We start from the raw sequence: 15,426 nt of genomic DNA on the forward strand, positions 1-15,426 counted from the left end.
AACTTTAAAAATGTATTAGCCTACTTATTAAAGTGGCATGAACACAACCAGTCATGGTGTTTTCATCTGATTGTAAAACAAAACACTTCAAAAAGTAGGCTACCTTTGCACGTAAGTCCAGAATAGCATCTGATCAACAAAAACAGTGCATTTCTGTCGTACAATATGTAGCCCCATGTATCTGATGTGGTGTGCCAAAAAAACAGTTTCAGAATGATAACTTCCTAAATGAGTGTGCTACATGACATTTATCATGAAGTGACCCAGGTGTCCCACACAAGCAGCCCAAGTGTACCCATGTGGCCAAATTGGTGAAGTTATACATTTTGAATGGAATAACTATATACAAAATACTAAAATGGTATTCTAACTCACACACCCAAAAAATTGAGAAAAAACATGAAGAAAAAAATATATACATTTACAAAATAACACTTTCAATATTTGGAAGACCCTCAGTCTTCTACACAATATTATGCTGCTGATGCCAGGTGCCATAGCACATCCATGCCTGCAGAAATACATTTGGGCAGATGAACACCACTTGTGGCAGGAGCTGGATGAACCAGCTTCAGTGGGGGATGGACACCTTGGCACTGGGGGCTCCCATTCGGAGTCAGTGTCACTGTGAAAGAAAATGTTCAGTTAGAATAGTTTCACATATGAGCCCTGTATCAACAGGTATAATAAACAGATTTATATAGAGTACAGGGAACATAAGGTTGCATATATTATTATAGACCTGCTAGATCTACTGTCTCATTTATATTCTGACATTTCAGCTAGATCTACTATCTCTATTATATTATGATTTAATTTAATTCCAAATTACAACATTTTCAGACAAGATAGAACTGCCAAAGGGGGCGGTGTTGCAATCTACTGCAAAGATAGCCTGCAGAGTTCTGTCCTACTATCCAGGTCTTTACCCAAACAATTTGAACTTCTACTTTTAAAAATCCACCTCTCTAAAAACAAGTCTCTCACCGTTGCCGCCTGCTATAGACCACCCACTGCCCCCAGCTGTGCTCTGGACACCATATGTGAACTGATTGCCCCCCATCTATCTTCAGAGCTCGTGCTGCTAGGCGACCTAAACTGGAACATGCTTAACACCCCAGCCATCCTACAATCTAAACTTGATGCCCTCAATCTCACTCAAATTATCAATGAACCTACCAGGTACCCCCCCAAAGCCTTAAACACGGGCACCCTCATAGATATCATCCTAACCAACTTCCCCTCTAAATACACCTCTGCTGTCTTCAACCAAGATCTCAGCGATCACTGCCTCATTGCCTGCATCCGTAATGGGTCAGCGGTCAAACGACCTCCACTCATCACTGTAAAACGCTCCCTGAAACACTTCAGCGAGCAGGCCTTTCTAATCGACCTGGCTGGGGTATCCTGGAAGGATATTGATTTCATCCCGTCAGTAGAGGATGCCTGGATATTTTTTTTAAATGCCTTCCTAACCATCTTAAATAAACATGCCCCATTCAAGAAATTTAGAACCAGGAACAGTTATAGCCCTTGGTTCTCCCCAGACCTGACTGCCCTTAACCAACACAAAAACATCCTATGGCGTTCTGCATTAGCATCGAACAGCCCCCGTGATATGCAGCTGTTCAGGGAAGCTAGAAACCGTTATACACAGGCAGTTAGAAAAGCCAAGGCTAGCTTTTTCAAGCAGAAATTTGCTTCCTGCAACACTAACTCAAAAAAGTTCTGGGACACTGTAAAGTCCATGGAGAATAAGAACATCTCCTCCCAACTGCCCACTGCACTGAAGATAGGAAACACTGTCACCACTGATAAATCCACCATAATTGAGAATTTCAATAAGCATTTTTCTACGGCTGGCCATGCTTTCCACCTGGCTACTCCTACCCCGGTCAACAGCACTGCACCTCCAACAGCAACTCGCCCAAGCCTTCCCCATTTCTCCTTCTCCCAAATCCATTTAGCTGATATTCTGAAAGAGCTGAAAAATCTGGACCCCTACAAATCAGCCGGGCTAAACAATCTGGACCCTTTCTTTCTAAAATTATCTGCCGAAATTGTTGCCACCCCTATTACTAGCCTGTTCAACCTCTCTTTCGTGTCGTCTGAGATTCCCAAAGATTGGAAAGCAGCTGCGGTCATTCCCCTCTTCAAAGGGGGGGGACACTCTTGACCCAAACTGCTACAGACCTATATCTATCCTACCATGCCTTTCTAAGGTCTTCGAAAGCCAAGTCAACAAACAGATTACCGACCATTTTGAATCTCACCATACCTTCTCTGCTATGCAATCTGGTTTCTGAGCTGGTCATGGGTGCACCTCAGTCACGCTCAAGGTCCTAAACGATATCCTAACCGCCATCGATAAGAAACATTACTGTGCAGCCGTATTCATTGATCTGGCCAAGGCTTTCGACTCTGTCAACCACCACATCCTCATCGGCAGACTCGACAGCCTTGGTTTCTCAAATGATTGCCTCGCCTGATTCACCAACTACTTCTCTGATAGAGTTCAGTGTGTCAAATCGGAGGGTCTGCTTTCCGGACCTCTGGCAGTCTCTATGGGGGTGCCACAGGGTACAATTCTTGGACCGACTCTCTTCTCTGTATACATCAATGAGGTCGCTCTTGCTGCTGGTGAGTCCCTGATCCACATCTACGCAGACGACACCATTCTGTATACTTCCGGCCCTTCTTTGGACACTGTGTTAACAACCCTCCAGGCAAGCTTCAAGGCCATACAACTCTCCTTCTGTGGCCTCCAATTGCTCTTAAATAAAAGTAAAAATAAATGTATGCTCTTCAACCGATCGCTACCTGCACCTACCCGCCTGTCCAACATCACTACTCTGGACGGCTCTGACTTAGAATACGTGGACAACTACAAATACTTAGGTGTCTGGTTAGCCTGTAAACTCTCCTTCCAGACCCACATCAAACATCTCCAATCCAAAGTTAAATCTAGAATTGGCTTCCTATTTCGCAACAAAGCATCCTTCACTCATGCTGCCAAACATACCCTCGTAAAACTGACCATCCTACCAATCCTCGACTTTGGCGATGTCATTTACAAAATAGCCTCCAATACCCTACTCAACAAATTGGATGCAGTCTATCACAGTGCAATCCGTTTTGTCACCAAAGCCCCATATACTACCCACCATTGCGACCTGTACGCTCTCGTTGGCTGGCCCTCGCTTCATACTCGTCGCCAAACCCACTGGCTCCATGTCATCTACAAGACCCTGCTAGGTAAAGTCCCCCCTTATCTCAGCTCGCTGGTCACCATAGCATCTCCCACCTGTAGCACATGCTCCAGCAGGTATATCTCTCTAGTCACCCCCAAAACCAATTCTTTCTTTGGCCGCCTCTCCTTCCAGTTCTCTGCTGCCAATGACTGGAACGAACTACAAAAATCTCTGAAACTGGAAACACTTATCTCCCTCACTAGCTTTAAGCACCAACTGTCAGAGCATATTACAGATTACTGCACCTGTACATAGCCCACCTATAATTTAGCCCAAACAACTACCTCTATCCCAACTGTATTTAATTAATTTATTTATTTTGCTCCTTTGCACCCCATTATTTTTATTTCTACTTTGCACATTCTTCCATTGCAAAACTACCATTCCAGTGTTTTACTTGCTATATTGTATTTACTTTGCCACCATGGCCTTTTTTGCCTTTACCTCCCTTCTCACCTAATTTGCTCACATTGTATATATACTTGTTTATACTGTATTATTGACTGTATGTTTGTTTTACTCCATGTGTAACTCTGTGTCGTTGTATCTGTCGAACTGCTTTGCTTTATCTTGGCCAGGTCGCAATTGTAAATGAGAACTTGTTCTCAACTTGCCTACCTGGTTAAATAAAGGTGAAATAAATAAATGACAGACCAGCTAGATCTGTCTTTATTATATTACAACAGACCAGCTGTATCTACTGTCTCCATTTCACTTTTACCATTGTTGTGGACCTGCCGTCCCCTCAACAGCCTCAAATAGGCTATTTTATTTCACAAATAATATTTTATATTATTAATTTCAAACTACGGTATTAGCATGAGAAGAACTTACCAGTCCAAAATGATGTCCTCTCCGTTCAAAAAATATTCCTCCATTTGGGAATCGCTAAATGAATCGACCTCGATCAATTTCTTCTAAAATTGTGTGTACATCTGTATATCTAGACTTAGATTTAGCTTTCCCTGACTTAGTCGCCATACTGATTTATATATAAACAGCTGAATATGCGCTTTACCAAAACAATGCTGTGCGCAACATCTGTCATGTTTTGTCATTGATTATCATGCCTTGTCCCTGTTCTTCTCCTTCTATTCGTTTCCCTCTGCTGGTCTTATTAGGTTCTTTCCCTCTTTCTATCCCTCTCTCTCCCCCTCCCTCTCTCACTCTCCCGCTCTCTCTTCTCTCTATCGTTCCGTTCCTGCTCCCAGCTGTTCCTATTCCCCTAATCAATCATTTAGTCTTCCCACACCTGTTCCCGATCCTTTTCCCTGATTAGAGTCCCTATTTCTCTCCTTGTTATTCGTTTCTGCCCTGTCGGTTCCTTGTCTAGAATTCACCGTGCTGTGTTTGTGTATCGCCCTGTCGTGTCGTGTTTTCCTCAGATGCTGCGTGGTGAGCAGGTGTCTGAGTCTGTTTGGTTCAAGTGCCTTCCCGAGGCAACCTGCTGTTCACCTGCTGTTCAAGATCGAGTCTCCAGTTTGTCCTCGTCATTTCGAGTGAAAGTTGTGTTTTTTGATTGTATTTACTTTACTGGATTAAAGACTCTGTTTTCGCCAAGTCGCTTTTGGGTCCTCTTTCACCTGCATGACAGAAGGAACCGACCAAGGAATGGACCCAGCGACTTCAGACGCTCGTTACACTGCCGTCGAGATCCAAGGAGCCATGCTCGGCAGACACGAGCAGGAATTGTCTGCTGCTCGCCATGCCGTGGAGAACCTGGCCGCTCAGGTTTCCGACCTCTCTGGACAGTTCCAGAGTCTTCGTCTCGTGCCACCTGTTACTTCCTGGCCTGCCGAGCCTCCAGAACCTAGGGTTAATAACCCACCTTGCTACTCCGGGCAGCCCACTGAGTGCCGCTCCTTTCTCACGCAGTGTGAGATTGTGTTCTCTCTCCAACCCAACACATACTCTAGAGAGAGAGCTCGGGTTGCTTACGTCATTTCACTCCTTACTGGCCGGGCTCGAGAATGGGGCACAGCTATCTGGGAGGCAAGGGCTGATTGCTCTAACAAGTTCCAGAACTTTAAAGAGGAGATGATTCGGGTTTTTGACCGTTCAGTTTTTGGTAGGGAGGCTTCTAGGGCCCTGGCTTCCTTATGCCAAGGTGAACGGTCCATAACGGATTATTCTATTGAGTTTCGCACTCTTGCTGCCTCTAGTGAGTGGAACGAGCCGGCGCTGCTCGCTCGTTTTCTGGAGGGACTCCACGCAGTGGTTAAGGATGAGATTCTCTCCCGGGAGGTTCCTTCAGATGTGGACTCTTTGATTGCTCTCGCCATCCGCATAGAACGACGGGTAGATCTTCGTCACCGGGCTCGTGGAAGAGAGCTCGCATCAACGGTGTTTCCCTGCTCCGCATCGCAACCATCTCCCTCCTCTGGCTCAGAGACTGAGCCCATGCAGCTGGGAGGGATTCGCATCTCGACTAAGGAGAGGGAACGGAGGATCACCAACCGCCTGTGCCTCTATTGCGGAGTTGCTGGACATTTTGTTAATTCATGTCCAGTAAAAGCCAGAGCTCATCTGTAAGCGGAGGGCTACAGGTGAGCGCAACTACTCAAGTCTCTCCATCAAAATCCTGTACTACTTTGTCGGTCCATCTACGCTGGACCGGTTCGGGTGCTACATGTAGTGCCTTGATAGACTCTGGGGCTGAGGGTTGTTTCATGGACGAAGCATGGGTTCGGAAACATGACATTCCTTTCAGAGAGTTAGAGAAGCCTACGCCCATGTTCGCCTTAGATGGTAGTCATCTTCCCAGTATCAGATTTGAGACTACCTTTAACCCTCACAGTATCTGGTAACCACAGTGAGACTATTTCTTTTTTGATTTTCCGTTCACCGTTTACACCTGTTGTTTTGGGTCATCCCTGGCTAGTATGTCATAATCCTTCTATTAATTGGTCTAGTAATTCTATCCTATCCTGGAACGTTTCTTGTCATGTGAAGTGTTTAATGTCTGCCATCCCTCCCGTTTCTTCTGTCCCTACTTCTCAGGAGGAACCTGGCGATTTGACAGGAGTGCCGGAGGAATATCATGATCTGCGCACGGTCTTCAGTCGGTCCCGAGCCAACTCCCTTCCTCCTCACCGGTCGTATGATTGTAGTATTGATCTCCTTCCGGGGACCACTCCTCCTCGGGGTAGACTATACTCTCTGTCGGCTCCCGAACGTAAGGCTCTCGAGGATTATTTGTCTGTGTCTCTTGACGCCGGTACCATAGTGCCTTCTTCCTCTCCGGCCGGGGCGGGGTTCTTTTTGTTAAGAAGAAGGACGGTACTCTGCGCCCCTGCGTGGATTATCGAGGGCTGAATGACATAACGGTTAAGAATCGTTATCCGCTTCCCCTTATGTCATCAGCCTTCGAGATTCTGCAGGGAGCCAGGTGCTTTACTAAGTTGGACCTTCGTAACGCTTACCATCTCGTGCGCATCAGAGAGGGGGACGAGTGGAAAACGGCGTTTAACACTCCGTTAGGGCATTTTGAGTACCGGGTTCTGCCGTTCGGTCTCGCCAATGCGCCAGCTGTTTTTCAGGCATTAGTTAATGATGTTCTGAGAGACATGCTGAACATCTTTGTTTTTGTCTATCTTGACGATATCCTGATTTTTTCTCCGTCACTCGAGATTCATGTTCAGCACGTTCGACGTGTTCTACAGCGCCTTTTAGAGAATTGTCTCTACGTAAAGGCTGAGAAGTGCTCTTTTCATGTCTCCTCCGTTACTTTTCTCGGTTCCGTTATTTCCGCTGAAGGCATTCAGATGGATTCCGCTAAGGTCCAAGCTGTCAGTGATTGGCCCGTTCCAAGGTCACGTGTCGAGTTGCAGCGCTTTTTAGGTTTCGCTAATTTCTATCGGCGTTTCATTCGTAATTTCGGTCAAGTTGCTGCCCCTCTCACAGCTCTTACTTCTGTCAAGACGTGTTTTAAGTGGTCCGGTTCCGCCCAGGGAGCTTTTGATCTTCTAAAAGAACGTTTTACGTCCGCTCCTATCCTCGTTACTCCTGACGTCACTAGACAATTCATTGTCGAGGTTGACGCTTCAGAGGTAGGCGTGGGAGCCATTCTATCCCAGCGCTTCCAGTCTGACGATAAGGTTCATCCTTGCGCTTATTTTTCTCATCGCCTGTCGCCATCTGAGCGCAACTATGATGTGGGTAACCGTGAACTGCTCGCCATCCGCTTAGCCCTAGGCGAATGGCGACAGTGGTTGGAGGGGGCGACCGTTCCTTTTGTCGTTTGGACAGACCATAAGAACCTTGAGTACATCCGTTCTGCCAAACGACTTAATGCCCGTCAAGCTCGTTGGGCGTTGTTTTTCGCTCGTTTCGAGTTTGTGATTTCTTACCGTCCGGGTAGCAAGAACACCAAGCCTGATGCCTTATCCCGTCTGTTTAGTTCTTCTGTGGCTTCTACTGATCCCGAGGGGATTCTTCCTTATGGGCGTGTTGTCGGGTTAACAGTCTGGGGAATTGAAAGACAGGTTAAGCAAGCACTCACGCACACTGCGTCGCCGCGCGCTTGTCCTAGTAACCTCCTTTTCGTTCCTGTTTCCACTCGTCTGGCTGTTCTTCAGTGGGCTCACTCTGCCAAGTTAGCTGGTCATCCCGGTGTTCGAGGCACTCTTGCGTCTATTCGCCAGCGCTTTTGGTGGCCGACTCAGGAGCGTGACACGCGCCGTTTCGTGGCTGCTTGTTCGGACTGCGCGCAGACTAAGTCGGGTAACTCTCCTCCTGCCGGTCGTCTCAGACCGCTCCCCATTCCTTCTCGACCATGGTCTCACATCGCCCTAGACTTCATTACCGGTCTGCCTTTGTCTGCGGGGAAGACTGTGATTCTTACGGTTGTCGATAGGTTCTCTAAGGCGGCACATTTCATTCCCCTCGCTAAACTTCCTTCCGCTAAGGAGACGGCACAAATCATTATCGAGAATGTATTCAGAATTCATGGCCTCCCGTTAGACGCCGTTTCAGACAGAGGCCCGCAATTCACGTCACAGTTTTGGAGGGAGTTCTGTCGTTTGATTGGTGCGTCCGTCAGTCTCTCTTCCGGGTTTCATCCCCAGTCTAACGGTCAAGCAGAGAGGGCCAATCAGACGATTGGTCGCATACTACGCAGCCTTTCTTTCAGAAACCCTGCGTCTTGGGCAGAACAGCTCCCCTGGGCAGAATACGCTCACAATTCGCTTCCTTCGTCTGCTACCGGGTTATCTCCGTTTCAGAGTAGTCTGGGTTACCAGCCTCCTCTGTTCTCATCCCAGCTTGCCGAGTCCAGCGTTCCCTCCGCTCAAGCGTTTGTCCAACGTTGTGAGCGCACCTGGAGGAGGGTGAGGTCTGCACTTTGCCGTTACAGGGCACAGACTGTGAGAGCCGCCAATAAACGCAGGATTAAGAGTCCAAGGTATTGTTGCGGCCAGAGAGTGTGGCTTTCCACTCGCAACCTTCCTCTTACGACAGCTTCTCGTAAGTTGACTCCGCGGTTCATTGGTCCGTTCCGTGTCTCCCAGGTCGTCAATCCTGTCGCTGTGCGACTGCTTCTTCCGCGACATCTTCGTCGCGTCCATCCTGTCTTCCATGTCTCCTGTGTCAAGCCCTTTCTTCGCACTCCCGTTCGTCTTCCCTCCCCCTCCCGTCCTTGTCGAGAGCGCACCTATTTACAAGGTACATAAGATCATGGACATGCGTTCTCGGGGACGGGGTCACCAATACTTAGTGGATTGGGAGGGTTACGGTCCTGAGGAGAGGAGTTGGGTTCCGTCTCGGGACGTGCTGGACCGTTCACTCATTGATGATTTCCTCCGTTGCCGCCAGGATTCCTCCTCGAGTGCGCCAGGAGGCGCTCGGTGAGTGGGGGGTACTGTCATGTTTTGTCATTGATTATCATGCCTTGTCCCTGTTCTTCTCCTTCTATTCGTTTCCCTCTGCTGGTCTTATTAGGTTCTTTCCCTCTTTCTATCCCTCTCTCTCCCCTCCCTCTCTCACTCTCCCGCTCTCTCTTCTCTCTATCGTTCCGTTCCTGCTCCCAGCTGTTCCTATTCCCCTAATCAATCATTTAGTCTTCCCACACCTGTTCCCGATCCTTTTCCCTGATTAGAGTCCCTATTTCTCTCCTTGTTATTCGTTTCTGCCCTGTCGGTTCCTTGTCTAGAATTCACCGTGCTGTGTTTGTGTATCGCCCTGTCGTGTCGTGTTTTCCTCAGATGCTGCGTGGTGAGCAGGTGTCTGAGTCTGTTTGGTTCAAGTGCCTTCCCGAGGCAACCTGCTGTTCACCTGCTGTTCAAGATCGAGTCTCCAGTTTGTCCTCGTCATTTCGAGTGAAAGTTGTGTTTTTTGATTGTATTTACTTTACTGGATTAAAGACTCTGTTTTCGCCAAGTCGCTTTTGGGTCCTCTTTCACCTGCATGACAACATCCTTCCGGTATGAATCGTCAATGGCGAATTAACCTCTTTACGCCGGAGTTTATGTAACAGTATAATTTTAAACCGTCCCCTCGCCCATACCCGGGCGCGAACCAGGGACCTTCTGCACACAACGACAACAGTCACCCTCGAAGCATCGTTACCCATCGCTCCACAAAAGCCGTGGCCCTTGCAGAGCAAGGGGAAACACTACTTCAAGGTCTCAGAGCAAGTGACGTAACCGATCGAAACGCTATTTAGCGCACACCTCTAACTAAGCTAGCCGTTTCACATCTGTTACATTTACTACATGGATTGGTCTTCCAACACATAAACATTACATATTGCCTGTTTACCTCAGCTCATTGGCTATCTACCCAGCTAGATTTCAAGACGATCAGTGGTCATTGGGTTAAAATACAGTCAATCAACGAAACAGCGGTCATATCATTGGTGCACAATGATGTCATTACTTGTTGTCTTCAAATCGGTTTCTTTCAGTCAATACATCCCACAAAATGACCCATCAGGTTTGGTTGTGTTACAAACAAACCAAACCTGATGGGTCATTTCGCGGGACGTATTGACTGTTACAAACAAACCAGTTGATTGCAATGAAACCAAACATGACTGGAAAAGTCACGTTTTGTGTGTGTATTTACCTCGAATGTGTCGTCAAAATTGGAATGAGATGGAATTCACGACACAAGCATTTCACAAAATGTTTCGTGTTAGGCTATAAAAATGGATTTTATCAAACAAAAGACCATTCATTGTGTAACAATGAGCATTGGGATTGCAAACAGAGGAAGATCGTCAAAGGTAAACAATGAATTTTATTGCCGTTTGTGATTTTGTTACCCCTGTGCTGGTTGAAAGAGTTTTTTGGGGGGGGGCTCTACTCAGATCATCGCATCGTATTCTTTCGCAGTAAATCCTTTTTTAAATCTGACAACGCAGTTGAATTAGCAAGATTCTAGGCTTTCGAAACATGTGAGACACTTGTATTTTCATGAGTGTTTAACATGACTATTTATGTAGCGATCACCGTATGTTGTAGAATTTCATCCTGCTACCGGTTTCTGTGCGCAGAGAGGTTAACCACTTGCTCCTACCTGGCACGCAGGCGTCCCATCTAGAGCTCTGGAAATGCAAATGCACTACGCTAAATGCTAATAGTATTAGTTAAAACTCAAACGTTCATTAAAATACACATGCAGGGTATTGAATTAAAGCTACACTCGTTGTGAATCCAGGCAACAAGTCAGATTTTTAAATTTCTTTTCGGCGAAAGCATGAGAAGCTATTATCTGATAGCATGTAACACCACAAAAGACCCGCAGGGGACGTAAACAAAATAATTAGCATATTCGGCGCTACACAAACCGCACAATAAAATATAAAACATTCATTACCTTTGACCATCTTCTTTGTTGGCACTCCTAGATGTCCCATAATCACTATTGGGTCTTTTTTTCGATTAAATCGGTCCATATATAGCCTAGATATCGTTCTATGTAGACTGTGTGATAAATGAAAAAAAATAGCGTTTCATAACGTAACGTCATTTTTTTTAATTCAAAAAAGTCGACGATAAACTTTCACAAAACACTTCAAAATACTTTTGTAATGCAACTTTAGGTATTAGTACACGTTAATAAGTGATAAAATTCATCAGGAGGCGATGTAACTTCTATAGGTGTCGTCTTGAAAAAAACATGGCCGAGAGAGCTCGACCAAAACATCCGGTCGGAGAACGGAGGGAAGGAGTTCCCTTGAACCGGTTAGACCAAGAATCAATTGCAAATCAAATGACAAGACTCTAGACAACGTGTGGTAGCTGTAGGCGCTGAAACCTCGGTCTCATGTAATTCGGTTCACTTTGAACAATTCCTGGAAGTAAGCGCAAGGATATTTATTTCCATTTTCAGTGATCAGGTTTTCCTGCACTATTCGATGAAACTCACGCTCTGTTAAAGTCACAGCCGTGATTTAACCAGTTTTAGAAACGTCAGAGTGTTTGCTATCCACACATACTAATAATATGCATATACTATATTCCTGGCATGAGTAGCAGGGCGCTGAAATGTTGCGCGATTTTTAACAGAATGTTCGAAAAAGTAGAGGGTCGACTTAACAGGTTAAAGATAAAGTTTTCATTAATCCAGCCGCAGTGTCTGATTTCAAAAAGGCTTTACAGCGAAAGCACCACAAACAATTATGTTAGGTCACCATCAACTCACAGAAAAACACAGCCATTTTTCCAGCCAAAGAGAGGAGTCACAAAAAGCACAATTAGAGATAAAATGGGCTTTACCCATAGTGAATCAGCCGTTCCCAGTTCCCAGTTCACTCCCTGTCCCTTGGCCCTAACCATTAGATGCTTTTATGTCTAAGGTGTAAGCAATATGGTGTAAGTTCCATCACTTTCCTGATTATACCTATCCAGACCCTTCAGAAAAACCTAAGGGTTAAGCCAGGGCCAAGAAGGAGGGGTGGTGAGTGAATTTGGACCGGCAAATAATGTGCATGTGCCACCTAAGATTTTCAGTACCAATTATGTCTGTGTGTGTTCATTCAGGTTGAAGTTCACAGTGGAAGAGAAGCAGGGGTCCATTGTGATAATGTTGGAGGACACCGGCACTGCAGAGTGCCAGAAAAGACAGAAACCGAATAAGCAATGGTACATGGAACTATCTTTAATTTGTCACTGACTATTTGCTTTGTCTCCACTGTACACAATGCGAGCCTGGGCTGTCATCTCTATAGTACAGCACGTTATCTTAGTTGTTTATTAATGTACCAGCAATGACAGTGAAAGTCAACTAAGTTATCAACAGCATATTTGAGGGAATAACTAAAATGCATTCTGAAATAGGGATATTTCTACACATGATAGAATGGTAATGCAAGGATAGGAAATCTTTAAGAACAGTTGAGACAGTGGTGAAGTCCAGAGTTAGGGAGGTTAGTTAGAACGGAATTTAAGGGAAGAACAGGGAAGGGAAGAACAGTTATGACATTGATGTTATTATGCAATAAAAAGGTCAAACTGGTGAAATTGTTAGATTTTCTGTAAACAGTAACAATACATGTCACCTCTATTTGACCTGCACCTAGTTATTTGCAAGGATGTACAGTCAGTATAGTCAATTCCATCCATCATTTGAGTAAATTTGTGAATTCAGTAAAAGGTTGTAAATTACATAAAACCACAAAGCAAGCAATTTCAAATAATAACATTTGCTAAATTCTGTTCATAAAAGGGGCAGCGAGAAGATTTAATCAGATGGAAGCCATGATCCTGGTAAGTAGGATGCTCTGCCAGAGTTTTGTCACTTTTCCATCTATTGGGACATACTTTATGCAGTGCTTGACTTCGGTTGGAGCTCACCGGAGCTGAGTACTGGCACCTCAGATGTACTACTGCTTGAGCTCCTGTTCCTCTGCACATACTGTATGTAAATCAGGAAAAAATTCAAACATAAAAGTTATTTAATTCTTCCATTTGACTTATCTTGATGTGGTTTGTTCATTTTGTTGTTGTTGGTGGTGGTGGCTTTTCATTGCAGTGGCAGAAAATGGCGGAGCACCTGGGCCCACCTACCTACCATCTCCTAAAGCCTACTCTTGTCCCTATACCTATGAAGGAGCTCTCTCGTTCCCTTTCTTTCTCTATATACTCACACCCTCCCTTCCATATAATAAATCCTCTTCAGTTTCCAATGTGTGGTCTGTGCTTTATGAAGGCATTATTAAGAATTAAATGGATTCAATATAATCCTATGTTATTGTTTAATGGCATAACCACCTACATGCAAATATGACAGATCTAGTACCATGAATCAGGACAGCAGCAGATAAGGCAATTGGCAGAGCCAGGAGGATACAATGGTAGATGGCATACATGTAGCCTGGTCCCATTTTCCCAATTCTGTGGAGACCAAATGGATCTCCAGTGTTATATTAAGATATTACGATTTGGGTCAGTAACATGAACAAATTCTAGGTAAACTGCTACAATCAATGGAGGCTGTATAGGGGAGGACGGCTCATAATAATGACTGTAACGGTGCGATACCATTCCACTTATTCTGCTCCTGCCATTACAATGAGCCCGTCCTCCCCAATTAAGAAGCCACCAACCTCCCGTGGCTACAATATGTATAGCACATTCATTCATTCATTCATCAATAAATTTCATACTTAGAATCGGTATGTTCCTGGTCAATTTTGAAGTGTTGTTATAGTTTGATTGTACTGCTGACACAATTGCCTCTACATAGAACATTTCTACGTGACCATTCTGTAACGTTGAGCCCTCCCTTACAAAAAAGATTGCAATTTTGAAACCGCAGTAAAATGTGCAGTAACTGCAGTCGACTGTGGTATTATGGTTTTAGTAATTGCAGTAAGAAAAACTGTTATTTTGGATGCAGTATTTACAGCATACTGCAGTTATATTGCAAGCTGACTGCAATCTTTTTGTCGTATGGGCTGTTGAATAGGTCCTGTATATTTGACAACAGTGACTTTTGCTATCAAAGGTTGCAATTGCTTGTATTATCACAATTAGAGGAAATAAATTGTACATGTTACAGGTTATGATCATAACAACATCTGAGTCTCTGACATATAAAGAGGGAGAATGGTAAAAATGCAGGTTTGGGTCACTGCTGTGTTTTTCCAGTAAGGTTATGTAGCGTGACATCACTTAATGTTAATACTGCCTTTGTAGTAAGGGTGTCATGTGATCCTGCCAGATTTGTATTATTACGTTTAGATAGTATTCATCAATTATTGTAGCTTCATCTGTCTTTAATTTGAATCACGTTGACGTTTTCTCATGCAATATCCGTTTTTCTTCTGAAATCATTTATGTAAAAATAATGAGACATTTTCTTCCCTAAACCAGATAAGTTGTGAACTACTAATATGGCGACATTTTGTAGTTTATTTTTCTAACCCTAACCGGATTCGTATCAATATCATCCTCAACCTACCAGGGTGTTTACAAACTTTACAGGAACAAGATCATCCACATGAATCGATCACATTTTCCTATTGCTGTAGAACTTTGTTCTAAAGCTATAGCCATACCCATTGGATGCAGTGATCACAATATAGTGGCTATATCCAGGAAAGCCAAAGTTACAACAGCTGGACCTAAAATTGTATATAAGAGATCATACAAAATATTTTGCTTTGACTCTTATCTGGATGATGTTACAAATATTTGCTGGTCTGATGTGATTATTGAGGAGCATCCAGACGCTGCACTTGATGAATGCTTCTTCCAATTATTGATGAACATGCACCTGTTAAGAAACTGACTGTTAAGGCTCCATGGATTGATGAGGAAATGAAAAACTGTATGGTTGAAAGAGATGGGGTGTTACGTCCGTTTGAAGATGGATTGGATCAAGGCGCAGCGTGCGTAGAGTTCCACATATTTTAATAAATCGAAACTCAAATAAAAACAAACAAGCACAAATGAAAAGTGACGTTCGTTCTGGGCTGCTCACAGGCAGCTACACAAAAACAAGATCCCACAATCTAAGGTGGGAAAAAAGGCTGCCTAAGTATGATCCCCAATCAGAGACAACGATAAACAGCTGCCTCTGATTGGGAACCATATTAGGCCAACAAAGAAATAGAAACATAGATTTGCCCACCCAAGTCACACCTTGACCTAACCAAATAAAGAATAAACAAGGCTCTCTAAGGTCAGGCGCGACATGTGGAAAAAGGACTGGTGTCACGGCTGGCTGAAGG

At 44.6% G+C, this 15,426-nt stretch overlaps 1 long non-coding RNA gene across 1 annotated transcript; it reads left to right on the top strand.

The window, feature by feature from the left end:
* The first annotated feature begins 12,256 nt into the window (after window positions 1-12,256).
* LOC123989625 lies at window positions 12,257-13,340 on the top strand. The gene is made up of 3 exons (XR_006830582.1): window positions 12,257-12,334; window positions 12,918-12,958; window positions 13,224-13,340. It is a non-coding gene; the product is annotated as an uncharacterized LOC123989625 (long non-coding RNA).
* The last annotated feature ends 2,086 nt before the right edge of the window (window positions 13,341-15,426 follow it).

This window comes from Oncorhynchus gorbuscha, linkage group LG11 (genome assembly GCF_021184085.1).
Source record: "Oncorhynchus gorbuscha isolate QuinsamMale2020 ecotype Even-year linkage group LG11, OgorEven_v1.0, whole genome shotgun sequence".
NCBI classification, from domain to species: domain Eukaryota; kingdom Metazoa; phylum Chordata; class Actinopteri; order Salmoniformes; family Salmonidae; genus Oncorhynchus; species Oncorhynchus gorbuscha.